Genomic DNA, 21,796 nt, shown 5'->3' with positions numbered 1-21,796 from the left:
GTAGAGACAGGAGGTAGGCAGAGGGTGTGGCGTGGCTCTGCTGGTATAGAATGGCATCAAATCAGTAGAAAGATGTGACATAGGATCAGAAGATGTTGAATCCTTGTGGGTTCAATTAATAAACTGCAAGGGTAAAAGGACCCTGATGGCAGTTATATACAGGGATCCCTACAGTTTCTGGGCTGTGAACCACAGATTAAAACAGAAAATAGAAATGGCATGTCAAAAGGGCAATGGGAGATATCAACATGCAGGTTGATTGGGAAAATTAGGTTGGTAATGGATCTCAAGAGAGTGATTTTGTTGAATGCCTATGAGTTGGCTTTTTAGAGCAGTTAGTCATTGAGGCTACTGGGGGAGCAGCTATACTGGCTTGATTGTTATGTAATGTACTGGAGGTGAATAGGAAGCTTAAAGTAAAAAGAACCCTTACGAAGCAGTGATCACAATATGATGGAGTTCAATTTGAAATTTCATAGGGAGAAAGTAAAGGCTGGCATGGCAGTATTTCAGTGGAGTAAAGGAAATTACAGTGGAATAAGAGAGGAGTTGGCCAAAGTAAATTGGAAGGAGCCGCTGGTAAGGATGTCAGCCGAGCAGCAATGACGTGAGTTTCTGGGAAAAATGAGGAAGGTGCAGGATAGATGTATTCCAAAAACAAAGAAATACTCAAATGGCAAAATAGTACAACCATGGCTGACAAGGGAAGTCAAAGCTAATGTAAAAGCAAATGAGAGGTAATATAACAAAGCAAAAATTAGAGGGAAGACAGAGGGTTAGGATGCTTTTAAAAACCTACAGAGAGCAACTAAAAGAATCATTAGGAGGTGATGCACCGTCAATAACTCTCGGAGACGTGAGGCGAGATATAGGCTTTTATTCGCTGGAAGAGAGCAATCAGCAGCAAGAGATCCCCATACGACATCCTGGAGACTGAGGGAGGAGCCGTGCCTCTAATGGCCTTTATACAGGGGTCTGTGGGAGGAGCCACAGGAGCAGTCAGCAGGGGGTCTGTGGGAGGAGCCACAGGAGCAGTCAGCAGGGGGGGCATGTCCAGCCAGGTATATGTAGTTCACCACAGGAGGGAAAAGATGAAATCTGGAAGCAAGGTCGCAAACAATATCAAAATGGATAGTAAAAGCTATTTCACATATGTAAAAAATAAGAGAGAGATAAGAATGGATATGGGACTGCTAGAAAGTGAAGCCAGAGAAATAATAATGGGGGCCAAGGAAATGAATATTTTGCATCAGTCTTCACTGTGGAAGACACTATCAGTGTGCCAGATGTCGAAGGTATGAAGGAAAATAAGTGAGTGCAGTTTTACTGTTAGGAGGGAGAAGGTGCTCAAAAAGCTGTAAGACCAAAGGGTACTTAAGTCACCTGGACCAAATGAACTTTACACTAGGGTTCTTAAAGAGGTAGAGTTAGAGATTGTGGTGGCATTAGAAATTTTCTTTCAAAAATCATTGGACTTTGTCATGGTTCTGGAGGACTGGAAAATTGCGAATGTCACTCCATGCTTTAAGAAAGGAAGAAGGCAGCAGAAAGGAAATTATAGACCAGTTAGCCTGACCTCAGTGGTTGAGAAGATGTTACAGTCAATTGTTAAGGATGGGTTATGGAGTACTTGGCGACAAAGGACAAAATAGGACAAGTCAGCATGATAGATAAAAGGGATGCAGTGGATGTTGGCTATTTGGACTTTCAGAAGGCCTTTGACAGGTTGCTACATATGAGGCTGCTTGCCAAGTTAAGAGTCTATGGTATTCAGGAAAGTTACCAGCATGGTTACAACATTGGCTGATTGGTAGGAAACAGTGAGTGGGAATAAAAGGATCCTTTTCTGGTTGGCTACCAGTGACTAGTGGTGTTCTGCAGGGGTCAGTGTTGGGACCACTTTTTTATGCTGTATATCATTGATTTAGATGATGTATTAGAAGACTTTGTTGCTAAGTTTGCAGATGATACAAAGATTGGTGGAGGGGAAGATGTGTTGAGGAAACAGGTAAGCTGCAGAAGGACTTAGACAGATTATAAGATTGGGCAAGAAAGTGGCAAATGAAATACAATGTCGGAAAATGTACGGTCAGGCACTTTGGTGGTAGAAGTAAATGTGCTGACTATTTTCTAAATGGGGAGAAAATCCAAAGATCTGAGGTGCAAAGGGACTTGGAGTCCTTGTGCAGAACATTCAAAAGATTAACTTGAAGGTAGAGTCGGTGGTGAGAAGATCAAGGAGTGAGGTGGAGGAAAGGAAAAAGGATCAGCCTTGATTGAATGATGGAGTAAACTCGACTGGCCAAATGACCTAAATCTCCTCCTATGTATTATGGTCTTATGGTCTTACATATTGCTCCCTCTTCCACATCATTCATATCAATAGTTAATAACTGAGAGCTAAGAACTGCTCCTTTGGATATTCTACTGGTTAGGCTAAAGGCTGACATCAATTTGCTTTCTCATGACACTCCATCTGAAAAGTAATGGATCTGTAATGTCCTTGTGTGATGCAAAGGCTACACTGGAATGAGCCTTGCTTTTGAGTCAAGAGAACCAAAGTTGACCACCAACTATGCAAACCAGCCCTCAACAATTTTCTTTAATTATCAAGTTTAGTCAGATGTCAAACTGACAATAACCTTGTATACTTCTGATATTCAGAAACATTCTAATTCATTCAAAACAATTAAAAAATTGAGAGAATTAAAATCTCTGAAAAATTATGGTTATATGGATTATACTTCTAACAAGTATGAATAAAAAGCAAACTCAATTAATTCAAACAATTGGTTACAACTTGATTACCTGCAATTTTTCCTCTCCATTCAAGTGAATAGACTTATTGATCCTGGAGTAATTTCAATAGGCAGTTTCCCTAGTAATTGCTTGGGAGCTATTGTCCTCCGTTGCTTTTCTCCAAGTGATACATTGATTTAAAACAACTAGTAAGTTCAGGACTTCTGCATTTGCTTAGGAAAGTGAATTCTGTGGTACTTACTCTGAGAAGTCTGACTTCCTAGAGACTTGTATTTTCCAGCAAATTCCATCATTACTCGTTTTAAATGTGTAAAGCTCTGCAGTAGATCTGACAATTTTTCCTATTTTGGAGTCATATTTAGGTTGAACCATTTTTTCCAGTTCCACAGTAATTTTGAATTCTATGTGTTTGCTGGTATACAAATGGCAATAAATTTGTACTTCTAATTTTCAGAGTTGCTCTGCAAATATGAACCTAAAGTTCTTTAAGCCACCCGTGAAGTCAATAAATTTTGGTGAATAAGTCTTCAAGTAATTCCTTTCCAATAAAATGGAATGTCAAGTAGGAATCCATTCCTAACATTTATGGTGCTTGGTCATCATTTCCTAATGGTAGAATTAATGAGGTTTGTCAGAGATACATCTAGATAAGTCAAAGTTCAAGACAAAAATAGTACTTCGCTGCAGTCATGAAAAGCTGCAGATGCTAAAACCTGGAGCAAAAGCAAACAGCTGAGGATCACAGTATCATAGGAGTGAAAAGAATAGTTGCCATTTTGGGGTCAAGGCCCTGCTCCCTGATGGGGGATGGAGGGGCATAAAGACTGGAAATCCATAGTGGAGATGAGATTCAAAGATTCAAAACACATTTATTATCAAAGAATGTATATATTATACACCTTGAAACTGATCTGCTTACAGGCAGCCACAAAGCGAGAAACCTGAATAACCCAATAAAAACAAGACCAAAAAACACTGTGCAGAGAAAGAGACAGAAAAAAGAAACACACATCATGCAAACAATAGCACCAAGCCAACAGCATCCCGAACCAGACTGAGTCCTAGATCTGCTCCCAGAGCGGCAGGAGTAGTGCCAAGTTCATCACACCAGTGGAACAGAAAAGCACAGCAGCCGGAGCAGTTCATAGCCTCGGTGCAGCGAAGAAAGGCATAAACATTCATGGGAGAGTGAGTGAAACAGCAAGTACCTCCACTCTGCACCCGACATCTGGACTGACACGTAAATTGTTCAACCACTGTTTCATGCCATGCTCCAGGATCCGAATCCAAGTGCAGTGACACCGCCCAACCCAAAGCCATTCTTGATCTCACCAAATCCGCTCGGTGCTTGGAGCGATCCAACCTCCCATGCAGGTTCAGTGGACAGGCATCAAAACGCTTCCACATCGACTCCTCTCCAAATCACTCACTCCATCTCTGGCAGCGATGCGAACTCTGTCTGTGACCCCAGCTTGAACACATTGTGCCTCACAACGTCCCAGCAGGGCTCATCCCCTGGACCACCCTCACCTTCGCCAGCCTCCTCACTGTCTGCAGTGACAGCTCACCCCAATTTGCTTCAGGAAAGATGTTATAAGTAATGCTTTTCGTCGAATTTCTTGCCTCATGATTTACCAGTAAGCTGTCACACATCTTTGGTAGCTCCATCTTAAATGGGAAATTAAGGTTTAAGAATTAAGGGATGAGGCAGTGGGGCTAAGGAAATGAAAGTTATCAAAATGATGAGGTGGCCTGAATGTAGGTGGGAAGGGAATGGTTGAAGAACAGCAGAATAGAGTGAGTTTATGAGGAGTTATGTACTACCAACCCACCAACTGTCAACAGTTTCTTTCTCCAAATAGATGCTGCTTGAGCCGCAGTTTGCTTTTTACTCTTTGCAGCTGTCTCTTGTCAAAGTTTGTACGGTTCAGGCTGTTTAGAGCAATATGTACTGTGTGCTTATATTTTTTTTAAATCTAAGGTTATCCTTGAAGCAATGGGAGTGTACATCATTGACTGGGAGGCTTCGGTATGCCAATAAGGTCTCAAGTGCATCAGTGTGCACCCACATGGAAGGCCTCAAGTTGTGTGAGGAACTGCTGGTCACTCATTATTGGTGAAAACGTAAATAGTCTCTGGTAAAGGAACCACTCACAAAATTGCTGGTTTGCTTCCGCTGATGAAGAATCTCGTCACAAAAGGCAAAAACATTATGTGATGAGACTTGCCAGTCTTGACCCTGTGCTAATTGAGCTTCTTAGGAAACTGATATTTTAAAAGTGCATAAATCATCATCATCAAAAATAGGAGTAGGAGTAGTGGGCCATCTGGTCCATCTCTGCCATTCAATAAAATCATGGCTGACTAGCTGACTCCACCTACTTGCCATTTTTTCCACAACCCTTAATTCACCTGCTATGCAATTATCTATCTAGCTATGTCTTCTATTCTGTGCCCAAGAAGAGCAGGGTGAGCTGCCTCAGTGACTATCGCCCAGTTGCACTCATATCTACTATGATGAAGTGCTTTGAGAGGTTGGTCATGATCAGAATCAACTCCTGCCTAAGCAAGGGCCTGGAGAAGCTGCAATTTGCTTATTGCCACAATGGGTCTACAGTGGATGCAATGTCACTGGCTCTCCACTCAGCTTTGAATCACCTGGATAATAGCCCTGTCTGTGAATCCTGATGAAGGGTCTCGGCCTGAAACGTCCACTGTTTACTCTGTTCCATAGATTGCTTCTTGGCCTGCTGATTTCATCCAGCATTTTGTGTGTGTTGCAGTTTGTTGATTACAGCTCAGTTTTTAATATCATACCCTCAGTAGTGATCAATAAGGTCCAAAGCCTGGGCCTCTGTGCCTCCCTCTGCAACTGGAATCTTGACTTCCTCATCAGAAGACCACAGTCAGTGTGGATCAGATGTAACACCTCCTCCCTGCTGGCAATCGATACTGGTACACCTCAAGGACATGTGCTTAGTCTACTGCTTTACACCCATGACTGTGTGGCTCAACAAAGCTCAAATGCCATGTATACATTTGCTGATGACACAATATCACATGATGATGAGGGAGCGTTTAGGAGCAATATAGATCAGCTGGTTGAGTAGAGTTACGACAACAACCTTGCACTCAACATCAGTAAGACCGAGGAATTGTTCGTGGATGTCAGGAAAGGTAAATTGAGGGAACACACATCAGTCCTCATTGAGGGATCAGAAGTGGAAAGGGTGAGTAGTTTTCCAGTTCCTGGGTGTCATGAAAATCTACCCTGGGTCCGACATATTGACGTAATTATAGCTGCTATACTTCATCAGGAGTTTGAGGAGACTTAGTATGACATTACAGACTCCTGCACTTGTCTACAGATGTACCGCGGAGAGCATTCTAATTGGTTGTCACTGTCTGGTATGGAGGGGCCACTGCACAGGATCGGAAAACGTGGCAGAAAGTTGCAAACTCACCCAGCTCCATCACGGGCTAGCCTCGTGACCCTGTCATCTAGCCTCCCCAGCATCTTCAAAAGACAAGGCCTCAAAAAAGTTGCATCATCATTAAGGACCCCTATCACCCAGAACACACCCTCTTATTACTGCCTTCAAAGAGGAGCTTCAGAAGCCCTAAGCCACACACACAGTGCTTTTGAAACAACTTTTACCCTCCACCGTCGGATTTCTGAATGGACAAAAAACACAAAATATACCTCAAATTTTTTTTGCTTTCTTTTTGCACTACTCATGTAATTTCATTTAAAAATATTTCTTATTGTAATTTGTAGTTTTTTATTATGTTTTACAATGTACTGTTGCTGTAAAACAACAAATTTCATGACATATGCCAGTGATTCTTAAATATATTTAACGATGTAGCCTCCAGTATTTCCCTAGCATCATTGACTTTTTACCATCACTGTTTTTATATTTGGTGATTTGACCAATCGAAGCACAGCTCTGGAAGCTCCCTCAACTGCTGCATTTTTTGGAAGGGGTCCTTCATTAAACCATATGGTGTGGAAGAAACAGAGCTCTTGGTTGGGAAGTCGCCATGTTAAAGCACAGGATTCTTTTTTTTTATTGCTGGTCAATAATCTATGCATCCATCCTGGTTGAGGAGAAGAAGCCATGCTCCTCAGCATCAGCAGGGTACTCACTGACTACAGCGAGAATTTATTTGGAAGCAGTTGCCAGCCAATTAAAATGGGGTGGTTCTGAGGCTTTCTGCAGTGTCGCTGTTCTAGCACAACGCAAGGATATCAGAAGGTGCTGAGAAAAGCCAAAACAGTTTTCAAAGCTGTAATTGTTGAATTCTCATTTTGGCATTGCATCGGATACACACAGGGGTTCAGATTGCAGAATAAATTATATACAAGTAACTTATTGACTGGGCTTTGATGGTCTATCTGCTAAGTTGCATCCTATTTAGAATAATTGTCTCATGGAAGCAATTTGACAGATTTTTTATTACATTAAAAAAAAATGTTGGATTGATCTTCTTAAAGTTTGGTGTTAACAGTGAGAGACTCATTTATATATCTTAGACTATGATAGAAACTGATTTGATCACATAGGATTCAGGGTGACCTAACCAACTGGATACAAAACTGGCTTAGTGATAGGAGTTCAGAGGGTGATGGTAGAAGGTCGTTATTCAGATTGAAAGCCTGTAACCAATGGGGTGATGCAGGGTCCGCTATTAACAATGGGGGTAAATCTAGTTGGCATGGTTGTAAATTTGTGGATGATATCAAAATTGACAGTAGAATGGAAAGTGAAGAAAATTATTAAAGATTACAGCAGGAACTAGACCAAGTTGAACTGTGAGCCAATAAATAACAGACAGAATTTAACTTCGAGAAGTGTATAGTGTTATACTTTGGTAAGTGTAACAGTGAAGGACATATAAGGCAATTGTAAAGGTCTGGAAGGTGTTGTAGACTGACCCCTATGTCTTAAATACCTCTAGGTATTTGCGACCTAAGGATACAAATTCCTTGGAAGTGCTGGTGCAAGTAGACAGAATGTTGAAGAAGCTGTCTGGCATGCTTGACTTAATCAGTCAGGGCATCAAGTACAAAAGTTTGGACATTATTTTATAACTGTACAAGACATTAGTGAATCAAAGCTTGGAGCATTGTGTGCTGTTCTAGTTGCTCAGATATAAGGATGCCAATTACTTAGATAGGGTGCAGAAAGGTTCACACAGATATAACTGGGACTGGAGGACTTGAAGTAAAAGGAGAGACTGTATAGGCTGGGACTGTTTCCCCTGAAGTATTGAAGGCTAAGGGCTGAACTTGCAGAGGTTTGTAATATCATGGGGGGCAGAAATAAAGTCATAGATATCCTAGGTGCATTGGAGAGCACTCACATGGAAGGCTTCTCATAGAATGGTCATAGATTTTATTCCCTAGGCTAGGGCAATCTAAAACCAGGGGGCATAGATTTAAACTGAGAGAGGTAATATTTAAGATGGACCTGTAGGGTGACATTTTCACACAAAGGGTGGTGGATATATGGAACAAGCTGCCAAAAGTGAAAGAGGTGGGTACACTTACGATATTTAAAAGATACTTAGACAGGCCATGCACAGGAAAGGTTTAGGGGTCATGTGCCAAATGGGACCAACTCAGGTAGGTGACTTGGTAGGAGCTTGGCTGAAGGAATTACAATCAGAATTTGGCTTTATCATCATTGACGTGGACTATGTCGTGAAATTTGTTATTTTGTTGTAGCAATATGGTGCAAGACATAGGGAATTGTTATAAGTTACAAAAAATATAATAAGTAAATAATGCAAAAAAAGGAATAGTGAGGTAGATTCCTGGGCTCATGGAGAAGTCAAAGATCTGTGGCAGAGGGAAAGGGGACCTCAAAGGTGCAGGGGCTTGTGCTGGGTTGTTTGTGATGGAGCTGGGTTGAGTCCACAGCCATCTACAGCCTCTTTCAATCCTATGCATCAGAGCCTACTTCATACCAAGCAGTAATGCAATGAGTCAGAATGCTGTTCACATTACATTTGTAAAAGTTAGGTACAGTCTCTGGTGACATACTAAATCTTCTCGAACACGTAATGATGTACAGCCACTGGCGTGACCTCTTTGTAATTGCATCAATATGCTGGGTCAGAGATGTTAACGCCCATGAACTTGAAGCTGCTCACCCATTTTAATGCTGAATGCTCAGTGAGAACTGGTGTGCATTCTCCTGAAGTCCACAATGAATTCAGTGAGGGCAAGGTTGTTGTGGTGACACGCCTCAACCAGCATACCTATTTCAATCCCATATGTGTTTTCATCGTCATCTGATATTCAGCCGTTAACCGTGGTGTGAAGAGCAAATCTATAGATGGCATTTGAGCTTTGCCTGGCCACATAGTCATGAGTATAGAGAGAGTAGATCCTTGAGGCGCACCTGTGTTGATTGTCAACAAGGCGGAAATGATCCGCACTGACTGTGGTCTTCCATGAATTTATAATTGAAATATAAATTTTATATTAATTTGAAATGCTTAAAATGTTCAAGATCACCGTTAAGTCAGAAATAATTTGAACAAGAACAAAAACAAGGTTCAAATATGCTACTCATATTTGTCGTAGAAGCTGATTTAATGTACCCTGAAGCCTATCAAACTGAATTTATCCTTCAGAAGGATTTTACAGTCCCTCTGTTGCTCCAGGCCTGGCTGGATCCAAATGGACAGAATCATCTCATGCGGTCCTGGCTGCAACTCCCAATGCAAAGTTCTTCAAGACCTGCCTTGGAAGAATGAGTACCGGAGGTAACGAAGGGAGTGGGATCCTGGTTCTATACTCCATGGAGATAGAAGATCAAGTTGATCTCCAAGGAGATCCTCAGGGAAGCTTCTCAGCAGCAATTGAAAATGTTCAAAGTAAATTTAAACTTGAGTTGCTGGGGCCTGGGAACCAAACTGAAGAGACAAAGAAAGAGGTGGTTGGCTCACAAATAGAGAAAGCTTGTAGGCAGTGTGAGAGGGAGGATAGGCAGGTGATAGAGAAAGGGATGCGCTCAGATTGATGGTTTGAGTTGTGTTTATTTTAATGCAAGGAGTATCATGAACAAAGTGGATGAGCTTAGAGCATGGATCAGTATTGGAGCTACAATGTTGTGGTCATTACAGAGACTTGGATGACTCAGGGACAGGAATGGCTACTTAGAGTGCCAGGCTTTAGATGTTTCAAAAAGGACAGGGCGGGAGGCAAGAGGTGGGGGCATTGCACTGCTGATCAGAGATAGTGTCACAGCTGCAGAAAAGGAGGAAGTCATGGAGGGATGGTCAATAACTCTACTGGGTGTTTTTATTTAATAGATCACCCAATAGTAACAGGGACATTGAGGAGCAGATAGAGAGACAGATTCTGGAACGGTGCAATAATAACAGGGTTGTTGTGATGGGAAATTTTCATTTCCCCAATATTTATTGGCATCTCCCTAGAGCAAGGGGTTTAGATGGAGTGGATTTTGTTAGGTGTGTTCAAGAAGGTTTCCTGATACAATATGTAGATAAGCCCACAAGAGGAGAGGCTGTACTTGATCTGGTATCGGGAAGTGAACCTGATCAGGTGTCAGGTCTCTCAGTGGGAGAGCATTTTGGAGATAGTGATCACAATTTTATCTCTTTTACCATAGCATTGGAGAGGGATAGGAACAGACAAGTGTTACATACCCCATAACTGGGTGTCTTACCAGCAAAGACAGAAGTGTCCGTTGGAGTCTGGTACTATTTTCAAAACAGTGTTTATTAGTAAAATATACAAATCAATATCAACAATGCAAATATACAGATAATACACGTTAGCTATAATAAAAGTGTGGGTATAATAATAATCAATAATAAACAAGCTCTATCATTGTCCAGAGGATAAGGAATTATCATGGGAAAGTATAAAGTTCAGTTCATGTAGGCTGAGGTAGTTATTGGTTCTTTTGTTGTAACCGTTGGGGGGAGGGGAGAGAGAGAGAGCACGAGCAAACAGTAACAGCTATTGTCTTGCAAACCTTCCTTTACTTTCTTGATCTGTCGATGTGTTGTTGTGGCCATTCAGGTATGACCCCTCTGTCCTTTAGCTAGACCGTTCTTCTATGGTGGACTCGTCACCCAGGCAAGGGTGGACACACACACAAGCCCCCACCGGCCTCGCTATAAACACTGTGAGTTAAAATTGACCAATCCTTCGTTCGGTCTCCAATGCCCCCACACTTTCCTCGTGGGTTCCAATACTTAAACAGTGCTCACTAGTGTGTCTCTTGGTGAGTCTCCTGGTGTGTCTGAGGGGCGTCTCCCCAGACCTCACTTTTATCTCTACTCACGGGGTCTCAGATGTCAATCAGTTTTGAATGGCTTAGCCTATCAAACCAGCCCACTCCAGCTGTCCACTGAGGAATTGTAATGAACAGAATAGTACCAAGTAAACAGCCCTCTCCGGAGCCGTGAGTCTTACAGGAGTCATAATATGGTCTCTCTCCCCCGGTGTTATCAGCAACAGATGTTCCAGTCCCAGTATGTTTTTGTTCCATCTCTTTCTCTCTCATTAACAGCCTGGCAACAGTAACGGTTTGTAATTCTCCCAGAGGAGGGGGACATGGGCAACCTTGCACCCTTCTGCCCATCAGAGCTGTTCATCCTTCGTAACACCCCCGTCCTTCTAGGAATTTTCACCATAGGGGAAAATTAACTAGTACAGCGTTTTACAGGATTACAGAGTTTAGCAAAAATACAGAAGTGTTTTTAACTACAAAGCAATACAGATATACCTTCACTTAGCATCTAAATAAACAGTCAGTGATTACATTGTCACTTCCTTTAATATGTTGTATCTGAATATCAAACTCTTGTAGCATCAGATTCCAATTTAATAATCTCCTGTTTTTATTTTTCATGTTAGCCAGGAATACCAAAGGGTTGTGATCTGTATAAACAATCAAGGGTCTTTGTGCTGAACAAATGTACATTTCAAAATGTTGTATTGCCAAAACAAGTGCCAACAATTCTTTTTCTATGGTAGAGTAATTCCTCTGGTGCACATTGAACTTCCGAGAGAAATACGCTACTGGGTGTTCCACTCCATCCCCTGCTTTCTGCAATAGGACTGCCCCCACAGCCTCATCACTTGCATCAGTCGCCATGCAGAAAGGTTCTAACAAGTCAGGTGCCTTTAACACAGGGTGATGGCACAGTATGGTTTTTAACTTGTCAAAAGCATCCTGACAGGAATTGTTCCACTCAAATTTTTCTTCCTTCTGTAGGAGTTTTGTAAGTGGGAGGGTGATATCAGCAAAGTTCTTACAAAATTTTCGATAGTACCCCACCATGCCCAAAAATCTTCTCAAGGCTCTCTTATTTGTTGGTACAGGAACCTCAGAAATAACTTGTACTTTAGCCTGCACAGGAGCCAACTGCCCCTGCCCTACCACATACCCCAAGTAGGTGATTGTGGCATGACCAAATTCACTCTTTGCAAGGTTCACTGTAAGTTGGGCTGCAGACATTCTTTTAAACAGGTTTTCTACAGCCTCAGTGTGCTCATCCCAGGTGTCATTCCAAACTACCACATCGTCAATATAAGCCTGGTATTTGTTAACCCTTTTATCACCATGTCAATCATCCTCTGGAATGTCCCTGGTGCATTTTTCATTCCGAACGGCAAAACGTTGTACTCATAAAACCTGGAGGGGGTGACAAAGGCTGAAATTTCTTGAGCCCTGTCCATTAAAGGAACGCACCAGTATCCCTTTAACAAGTCAATCTTAGTGATGTACCTCGCTTTCCCCATTTTATCAATGCAATCGTCCACCCTAGGGATAGGGTAAGCATCTGTCTGCGTGACAGCATTCACCTTTCTGTAATCGGTACAGAATCTTATGGTACCGTCCAGTTTCGGTACTACCACGCAGGGAGAGGCCCACGCAGAAAAGGATTCACGAATTATACCAGCAGCTAGCATATGCTCAATTTCTTTTTCGACTAGCTTGCTCTTTTCCAAATTCATCCGATAAGGGGATTGTTTAATAGGCTGGGTCGAGGTAACAATGACATCATGCTCTGTTCCTTTACACCTCCTTGGAACATCTGGACATAAATCTACATGCCGTTTAATGAGCTGTGTTAACTGCTCTCTTTGTTCAGGCTCTGAGTGATTGACTTTATCAGCAAGGTTGGCTAGAATAACTGAGTTCTCTAGTCTGGTGGGTATAATACTTATCTTTTCAAAACTCTCTGGGTTCTCCTCAACACTCTTCTCTACCTCATCAGTTTTCGTGACTGCACCGACCTCCGCGGGGGTCGTTTCATGATAACCTTTCAGCATGTTTACATGAACCAACTGGTTCGGCTTACGTCTATCAGGGGTTTCAATCACATAGTTCAGTGAGTCTATTTTCTTAACCACTTTGTATGGTCCTTGAAACCTCGCCTGTAGGGGGTTGGTAACTACAGGGAATAGGACCAAGACCTTATTGCCCATGTGAAATTTTTGCTCTCGGGTACATTTGTCATACTATTGTTTCATTCTCGTCTGGGAGTCTTTTAAATTTTCCTTTGCCAAGGCGCATACTTTATGGAGTCTTTCCCGGAATTTTAAAACATAGTCAATCACACTGACTTGAACGTTTGGGCTAGACCACTTCTTTTTAAGTAGGGTTAAAGGTCCTCTGGGCCTGTGACCAAAAACGAGCTCAAACGGACTGAACCCCAGAGATTCCTGAACCGTATCCCTCACTGCAAATAACAGAAGTGTTAATGCATCATCCCAGTCTCGAACGTTTTCCTGACAGTAAGTTTTAATCACAGTCTTTAGTGTAGCGTGAGATCTTTCCAACACTCCTTGAGATTCCGGTTGGTATGCAGAAGCTAAAATTTGTTTAACTCCCATCTGTGTCATCATTTGCTGAAATGCTTTGGATATAAATGTACTCCCTTGATCCAATTGTATTTCCTTAGGTAGCCCCACTGTGGTAAAGAATTTAGATAGATAGATAGATACTTTATTCATCCCCATGGGGAAATTCAACATTTTTTCCAATGTCCCATACACTTCTTGTAGCAAAAACTCATTACATACAATACTTAACTCAGTAATAATATGATATGCATCTAAATCACTAACTCAAAAAGCATTAATAATAGCTTTAAAAAAGTTCTTAAGTCCTGGCAGTTGAATTGTAAAGCCTAATGGCATTGGGGAGTATTGACCTCTTCATCCTGTCTGAGGAGCATTGCATCGACAGTAACCTGTCGCTGAAACTGCTTCTCTGTCTCTGGATGGTGCTATGTAGAGGATGTTCAGAGCTATCCATAATTGACCGTAGCCTACTCAGCGCCCTTCACTCAGCTACCGATGTTAAACTCTCCATGAGAGTTAATGAGGGCTTTCACCACCGCAGGGGTCCTAATATTCCCCAGAGGCACAGCCTCTGGAAATCGTGTAGCGGCACACATCATGGTCATGACGTACTGCCGCCCACTCACAGTTTTAGGCAAAGGACCCACAAAATCCACAATGATTCGGGAGAAAGGCTCCTCAAAAGTGGTATCGGTCTGAAAGGTGACTTAGGGATCACCTGGTTTGGGTTTTCTACCACCTGACACGTATGGCACCTTTTACAATAATCAGCTATATCCTTCCTCATTTTTGGCCAATAGAAATCTTTCATAACCCTATCCACTGTCTTCCTTACTCCCAAATGTCCACCTGGAGGTCCCTTGTGAACTAAGTTCAAAATTTCATCCCGATACACCTTCGGTACTACCACCTGATGTTCCACCACCCAGTCATCATCGACTGGCACCGTGGTCGGCCTCCACTTCCTCATCAACACTCCGTCCTTCAGGTAGTAGCCCTCTGGTTCTTTATCCAGTTCTGTCTCAGAAAGAACTGACTCTCTCAAAGCCACAAGCTCCTCGTCACGTCCCTGCTCCTTTATAAATTCTCTCCTTGCTAAGGGTAGGTCTACCTCCTCTCCTTTATTCTCTTTCACCTCCCTATTCTCCACTTTACCATCCCCTAACCCCTCCTGGTACAGGGTCGGCAAAAACGTCTCAGCCAAATCAACACTGGACTCATTTAAACTGTCCTCTTTCTCAGCTGCCTTTCTCGACATGCTGCGAGTGATTGCGCATGCGGGATAGATCTTAGAATCCAGGGGCGGGTCCTCAGCACTCACAGGCTTGCTCGTTAATTTCACTGCTGCACACACGTCACCACCTGCTAAATCATTACCGAGAAGGACGTCCCCGCCGTCTCTCAGTAATTCTGACCACACCCCTACTTCGACTGGTCCAGATACCAGGTCACATTTTATAACGATCCCATGCAAAGGCACAGCTTCTGTCCCTTTTCCTATACCTCTTAAAACTACCTCTCCGGTCTCAGGACAAAAATCTAGCACCTTACTTAGGATCAATGACTGATCAGCCCCAGTATCTCTCCAGATTCTCACTGGAACTGGGGTCTCTCCTTCTTTCACAGACACCGTCCCTTCTGAAATAAATTTCTCATGCCCCTCTCATACTCTATCTACCTTTGCCTTCCTCGTCAATTTGCTAATCATGTCAATACACCCTGTAGGGACTGCCGTTTTCCCTTTTCCTGTCTCCTTCTTCGGAGCAAAGCACTTAGATGCAATATGACCAACCTTTCCACAATTATAACAGGTCAAGCCAGGAACCTTCCTGCCAGCCTACTCATCTCCTCCTCACCTTTTCCACTAGCTCCCGGCCTACTCTCTACCTTAGCCGGTGGACTTTCTCTACGGTCCCTACTGCCTTTCTGATAACTCTTATTCGAGGAAAACCTTGACTTGTGGGTTAGGGCATATTCATCTGCGAACTTGGCAAATTCCGATATAGACTTATTCGGCTTCTCGTTCAGATACATCCTGATATTATCCGAAACACAACCTTTAAATTCCTCAATTGGAATTAACTCTCTGAAACGATGGAAATCCTCCTCCACCTTTTCTGTAGCACACCAGCGATCCAAGAGCACACCCTTTTCATAGGCAAACTCTGCATACGTCTGATTCCACAGTTTCTTTAAATCTCTGAACTTTTGTCTATATGCCTCAGGTACCAAATCATAGGCCCGAAGGATAGCCTCTTTTACTTCCTCATAATCCGCAGACTCGTCCATGGACAATGCCGCATATGCCTTTTGAGCCTTACTTTTTAATGCACTTTGTAACAACGCCACCCACTGATCTCTGGGCCACTTCTGATTCACTGCCACCTTTTCAAAATGCAAGAAGTAACTATCAACATCTGTCTCCTCGAATGGAGGTACTAACCTAAACTCTCTATTAACATTAAACTTCTCCTCTCTTGAGCCTTCCTCTCGGTCTTTTCCCTGTTGCTTTACCCTCTCTATTTCTAGCTCATGTTGCCTCTCTTTCTCTTTCTCCACTGCTTCCAGCTGTTTTAACCCGTTCATGCTCCCTCTGTTTCTCTAACTCAGCTTTTTCCTTCTCCCTTTCAGCCTTTCCTTCTCCCTTTGTGCCTCTGAGGCAGCTCTTTCCCACTCCCTTTTCACCTCTAACTCCTTTAGCTGGAGCTCATACTCCCTTTTCTTCTGTTCTGCGTCCAACCTTAATTTTTCCAACTCTAACTGAACCACCCCAACAACTGGTTTCTTTTCAGGGAACAGATCCAATGCATTGGGGTGAACACATCCTTGGATATATAATACTGGACTATGGCCCTTTGTATCTCCCACTTTTTCATTGACGACTTCACCTCTGTGAGATTTAATCGTTTCGCAATATTCATCAATTCAGCCTTCCTGGCAACCTCTAATGCCCCTGCAGTCAGGTCTTTTAAAAATTTGACAATGTCCATCTCTGCTGGTTTCCTGTCTGGTTACCCACGCAACCAGATCAAATAATGGACTTATAGCCCGATTCACTGGTCCCCCAATTTGCTATCAAATCCCGGACGAGCCCCCAATTTGTTACGTATCCCATAATTGGGTGTCTTACCAGCAAAGCCAGAAATGTCCATTGGAGTCTGGTACTATTTTCAAAACAGTGTTTATTAGTAAAATATACAAATCAATATCAACAATGCAAATATACAGATAATACACGCTAGCAATACTAAACCTAAAAGTGTGGGTATAATAATAATCAATAATAAACAAGCTCTATCGTTGTCTAGGGGATAAGGAATTATCATGGGAAAGTATAAAGTTCAGTTCATGTAGGCTGAGGTAGTTGTTGGTTCTTTTGTTGTAACCGTTGGAGGGAGAGAGAGAGAGAGAGAGAGCACGAGCAAACAGTAACAGCTATTGTCTTGCAAACCTTCCTTTACTTTCCTGATCTGTCGATGTGTTGTTGTGGCCATTCAGGTATGACCCCTCTGTCCTTTAGCTAGACCGTTCTTCTATGGTGGACTCGTCACCCAGGCAAGGGTGGACACACACACAAGCCCCCACCGGCCTCGCTATAAACACTGAGTTAAAATTGACCAATCCTTCGTTTGGTCTCCGATGCCCCCACACTTTCCTCGTGGGTTCCAACGCTTAAACAGTGCTCACTAGTGTGTCTCTTGGTGAGTCTCCTGGTGTGTCTGAGGGGCGTCTCCCCAGACCTCACTTTTATCTCTACTCACGGGGTCTCAGATGTCAATCAGTTTTGAATGGCTTAGCCTATCAAACCAGCCCACTCCAGCTGTCCACTGAGGAATTGTAATGAACAGAATAGTACCAAGTAAACAGCCCTCTCTGGAGCCGTGAGTCTTACAGGAGTCATAATATGGTCTCTCTCCCCCGGTGTTATCAGCAGCAGATGTTCCAGTCCCAGTATGTTTTTGTTCCATCTCTTTCTCTCTCATTAACAGCCTGGCAACAGTAATGGTTTGTAATTCTCCCAGAGGAGGGGGACATGGGCAACCTTGCACCCTTCTGCCCATCAGAGCTGTTCATCCTTCGTAACATGTTAGGAAATTGTTTAATTGGAGTAAGGGGAAATATGAAGCTATCAGGCAGGAACTTGGTAGTATAAATTGGGAGCAGATGTTCTCAGGGAAATGTATGGCAGAAATGAGGCAAATGTTCAGGGGATATTTGTGTGGCGTTCTGCATAGGTACGTTCCAATGAGCCAGGGAAAGGATGGTAGGGTACAGGAACCAAAGTGTTCAAAGGCTGTTGAAAATCTTGTCAAGAAGAAAAGCTTATGAAAAGTTCAAAGAACTAGGTAATTGATAGAGATCTAGAAGATTATAAGGCTAGCCAGAAGGAGCTTAAGAATGAAATTAGGAGAGCCAGAAGGGTCCATGAGAAGGCTTTGGTGAGCAGGATTAGGGAAAACCCCAAGGCATACTACAAGTATGTGAAGAGCAAGAGGATAAGATATTAGAGAATAGGACCAATCAAGTGTGACAGTGGAAAAGTGTGTATGGAACTGGAGGAGGTAGTGCAGGTACTTTTCTGATGAATACTTTGCTTCAGTATTCACTAAGGAAAAGAACCTTGGCGATTGTAGGGATGACTTACAGGAGACTGAAAAGGTTAAGCATATAGACATTAAGAAAAATGATGTGCTGGAGCTTTTGGAAAGTATCAAGTTGGATAAGTCACCCGGACTGGACACGATATAACCCAGAATACTGTGAAAGGCAAGGGATGAGATTGCTGAGCCTCTAGTAATGATCTTTGCATCATCAATGGGGATGGGAGAGGTTCCAGAGGATTGGAAGGTTGCAGATGTCTTATTCAAGAAAGGGAATAGCGATAGCCCTGGAAATGATAGACTAGTGAGTTTACTTCAGTGGTTGGTAAGTTTATGGAGAAGATCCTGATTTATGAACATTTGGAGAGGCATAATATGATTAGGAATAGTCAGCATGGCTTTGTCAAAGGCAGGTTGTGCCTTACGAGCCTGATTGAATTTTTTGAGGATATGACCAAACACATTAATGAAGGTAGAGCTGTAGATGTAGTGTATATGGATTTCAGCGAGGCATTTGATAAGGCACCCCATGCAAGGCTTATTGAGAAAATAAGGAGGGCATGAGATCCAAGGGGGACCTTGCTTTATAGATCCAGAATTGACTCACTCACAGAAGGCAAAGAGTGGTTGTAGATAGGTCATATTCAGCTTGGAGGCTGGTGACCAGTGGTGTGTCTCAGGGATCTGTTCTGGGACCCCTACTCTTCATGATTTTTATAAATAACCTGGATGAGGAAGTGGAGGGATGGGTTAGTAAATTTACTGATGACACAAAGGTTGGGGGTGTTGTGGATAATGTGGAGGACTGTCAGAGGTTACAATGGGACATCGATAGGATGCAAAACTGGGCTGAGAAGTGGTAGATGGAGTTCAATTCAGATAAGTGTGAGGTGGTTCATTTTGGTAGGTCAAATATGATGGTAGATTATAGTATTAATGGTAAGACTCTTGGCAGTGTGAAGAATCATAGGGATCTTGGGGTCCGAGTCCAAAGGACACTCAAAGCTGCTAAGCAGGTTGACTGTTTGGTTAAGAAGGCATATGCTGTAATGGCCTTCATCAACTGTGGGATTGAGTTAAGAGCCGAGAGGTAATGTCACAGCTACATAGGGCCCTGGTCAGACCCGTACTTTGTTCAGTTCTGGTCACCTCATTACAGGAAGGATGTGGAAACTATAGAAAGGGTGCAGAGGAGATTAACAAGGATGTTGCCTGGATTGGGGAACATGCCTTATGAGAATAGGTTGAGTGAACTTGGCCTTTTCCCCTTGGAGCGACGGAGGATGAGAGGTGACCTGATAGTGGTGTATAAGATGATAAGAGACATTGATCATGTGGATAGTCAGAGGCTTTTTCCCCAGGGCTAGAGTGGCTAACTTGAGAGGGCATAGTTTTAAGGTGCTTGGAAGAGGAAATGTCAGGGGTAAGTTTTTTAATGCAGAGATTGGTGAGTTTGTGGAATGGGCTGAAGGCAACGGTGGTGGAGGCGGATACAACAGGGTCTTTTAAGAGACTTTTGGATAGGTACATGGAGCTTAGAAAAATAGAGGCCTAGGTAATTTCTAAAGTAAGTAGATGTTGGGCCGAGGGGCTTGTATTTTGCTATAAGTTTTCTATGTTCTATATTCTACTTTCTAAATTTGATAACAAAGTATGCATATGGTATCATACACTACCCTGAGATTCATTTCCTTGCAGGCATTCACATTAGATCAAAGCATGCAATAGAATCAATGAAAAACTATCCACAAAAGACAAACAACCAAAATGCAAAAGAAAATAAACTGTGCAAATAGAAACAAACAAATAGTAAGTATAATTAAAATAATAATAAATAATACTGAGGAACATGAGGTGTAGAGCCCTTGATAGCGATTCAATAGGTTGTAGAATCAATTCAGTGCTGAGGTGAGTGAAGTTAATAACTGTTCCTGAATCTGGTGGTGTGTGATCTAATTGTTCTGTATCCCCTTCTGGGTGGCAGCAGTGAGAATTATATGGCTGTGCAGGACAATCATTTCAAAAATCTGACAGTAATGCCAGAAAAAACATTAACAACTGACCACATTTGCTGGTGTCAGATTCTTAAACTAAGGTCCAATGTAATCTCTTTTAGCCCCATGGTACATATTTTCCTTGGGCTCACAAATCTTTCATTGTCTAATTTTCGGCACAGTCGTCTGATAACTGCCACAGTCACAGTCACTCCAATCACAAACAAGAGTCCTGCTGAAGCGTCTCTGCCCAAAACATCAACAGTACTCTTTTCTATAGATGCTGCCTGACCTGTTGAGTTCCTCTGGCATTTTGTGTGTGTTACACAGTCACTCCAGTTTCCTGCACTCTTGACACCACATTCTGCAGCTGGTGTCCCAAGATCTTTGATGCTGTTCACATATCAACATCAACATTCACCAGAAGAATTTTAAGAAAAGTATTCAAAATATGTGAAGAAGCCTCAGAGAATATCGAATTCTCCTGGACATATAATGTATCTTTCTCAAAGCAAGATTTAAAAAATTACCTGCCATGCTTTGAGACCTGAACTTGCCTAAAGCACAAACACACATTGAAAGCATCAATGATAACATCTTGTGCAGGGTTAATGTTAAAATAGACATGATTATTCAACAAGATAATTAGATTCATAAGCAAGTCCTTGACATCAGATCAAATTTACCTGTAGCTTGAACATGGACCAAGTAAGCGCTGGAAATTCATCTGGGCCTTTGTCCATTTATTAATTAACTGTTAATTACAGATTCACAATAACCAATTTGTGGCTAAAAGAACAACACAACGGTGGTGGTGATTATTTTTAGTTCTCTGTAGTCACTGATTTGCAACTTTAAGATGAAAGTCAACACGAAAAGGGAAGTAAAATCCATGCTCCAGGACATGTCTTTCCCAGGACCTGCTTCAGCACCTGCACCCCATAGCCAACATAATGCTCCATGGCTTGTGGTGTTAACTTCGTCCATCCCAATGCAGTAGGACCATGAGCTTCACCCTATTTCAGCTCCAAGGGGTACAGGGAGCAGCACTAACCTTTGCATCTGACTTTCTTAACTTCAAAAAAGCCTTTACCTCATCAATAAAAAATGACCATGGGTCAACCTTTTTGAGCTTGGCTGTCTGTGGAAATCCATCTCTTTCTGCTTCACAATAATATAGCAGGTCCTCAATGGAGTGTCACGGCAATGCGGTAGTGATTGCTGCTTCTGATGCCACACCCCAAAGCCATGTTGACAGGTTAAATGGCCTGTCACTGCAGCAAAGAGACAAAATAATCAAAAGGAAGTTGATGGACATGCAAGAGAGAATGTCCCAAGAAATTAGAACAGAACGTTTGGGACAGATGAGAGCCAGAGTTGACTAGCTAAGCCAAAATGTCTTCTTTAATAAATAAGTAATGGACCCAGTCTCAGTGCACGTTCATGCCTATCAAAACTATGTTATTCCTCTAACACTCACCTCAATCTTCATGACTATAGTTTTTCAAGATGTGGAAGTGCTTTGGCACTCCTCATTGATCCACATTTAAAAAGCATATTCTTAGGATCTCAGTGTCCCTGGC

The sequence above is a fragment of the Hemitrygon akajei genome, chromosome 5 (assembly GCF_048418815.1).
Source record: "Hemitrygon akajei chromosome 5, sHemAka1.3, whole genome shotgun sequence".
Classification (NCBI taxonomy): Eukaryota; Metazoa; Chordata; class Chondrichthyes; order Myliobatiformes; family Dasyatidae; genus Hemitrygon; species Hemitrygon akajei.
This window is presented reverse-complemented; position numbering follows the sequence as displayed.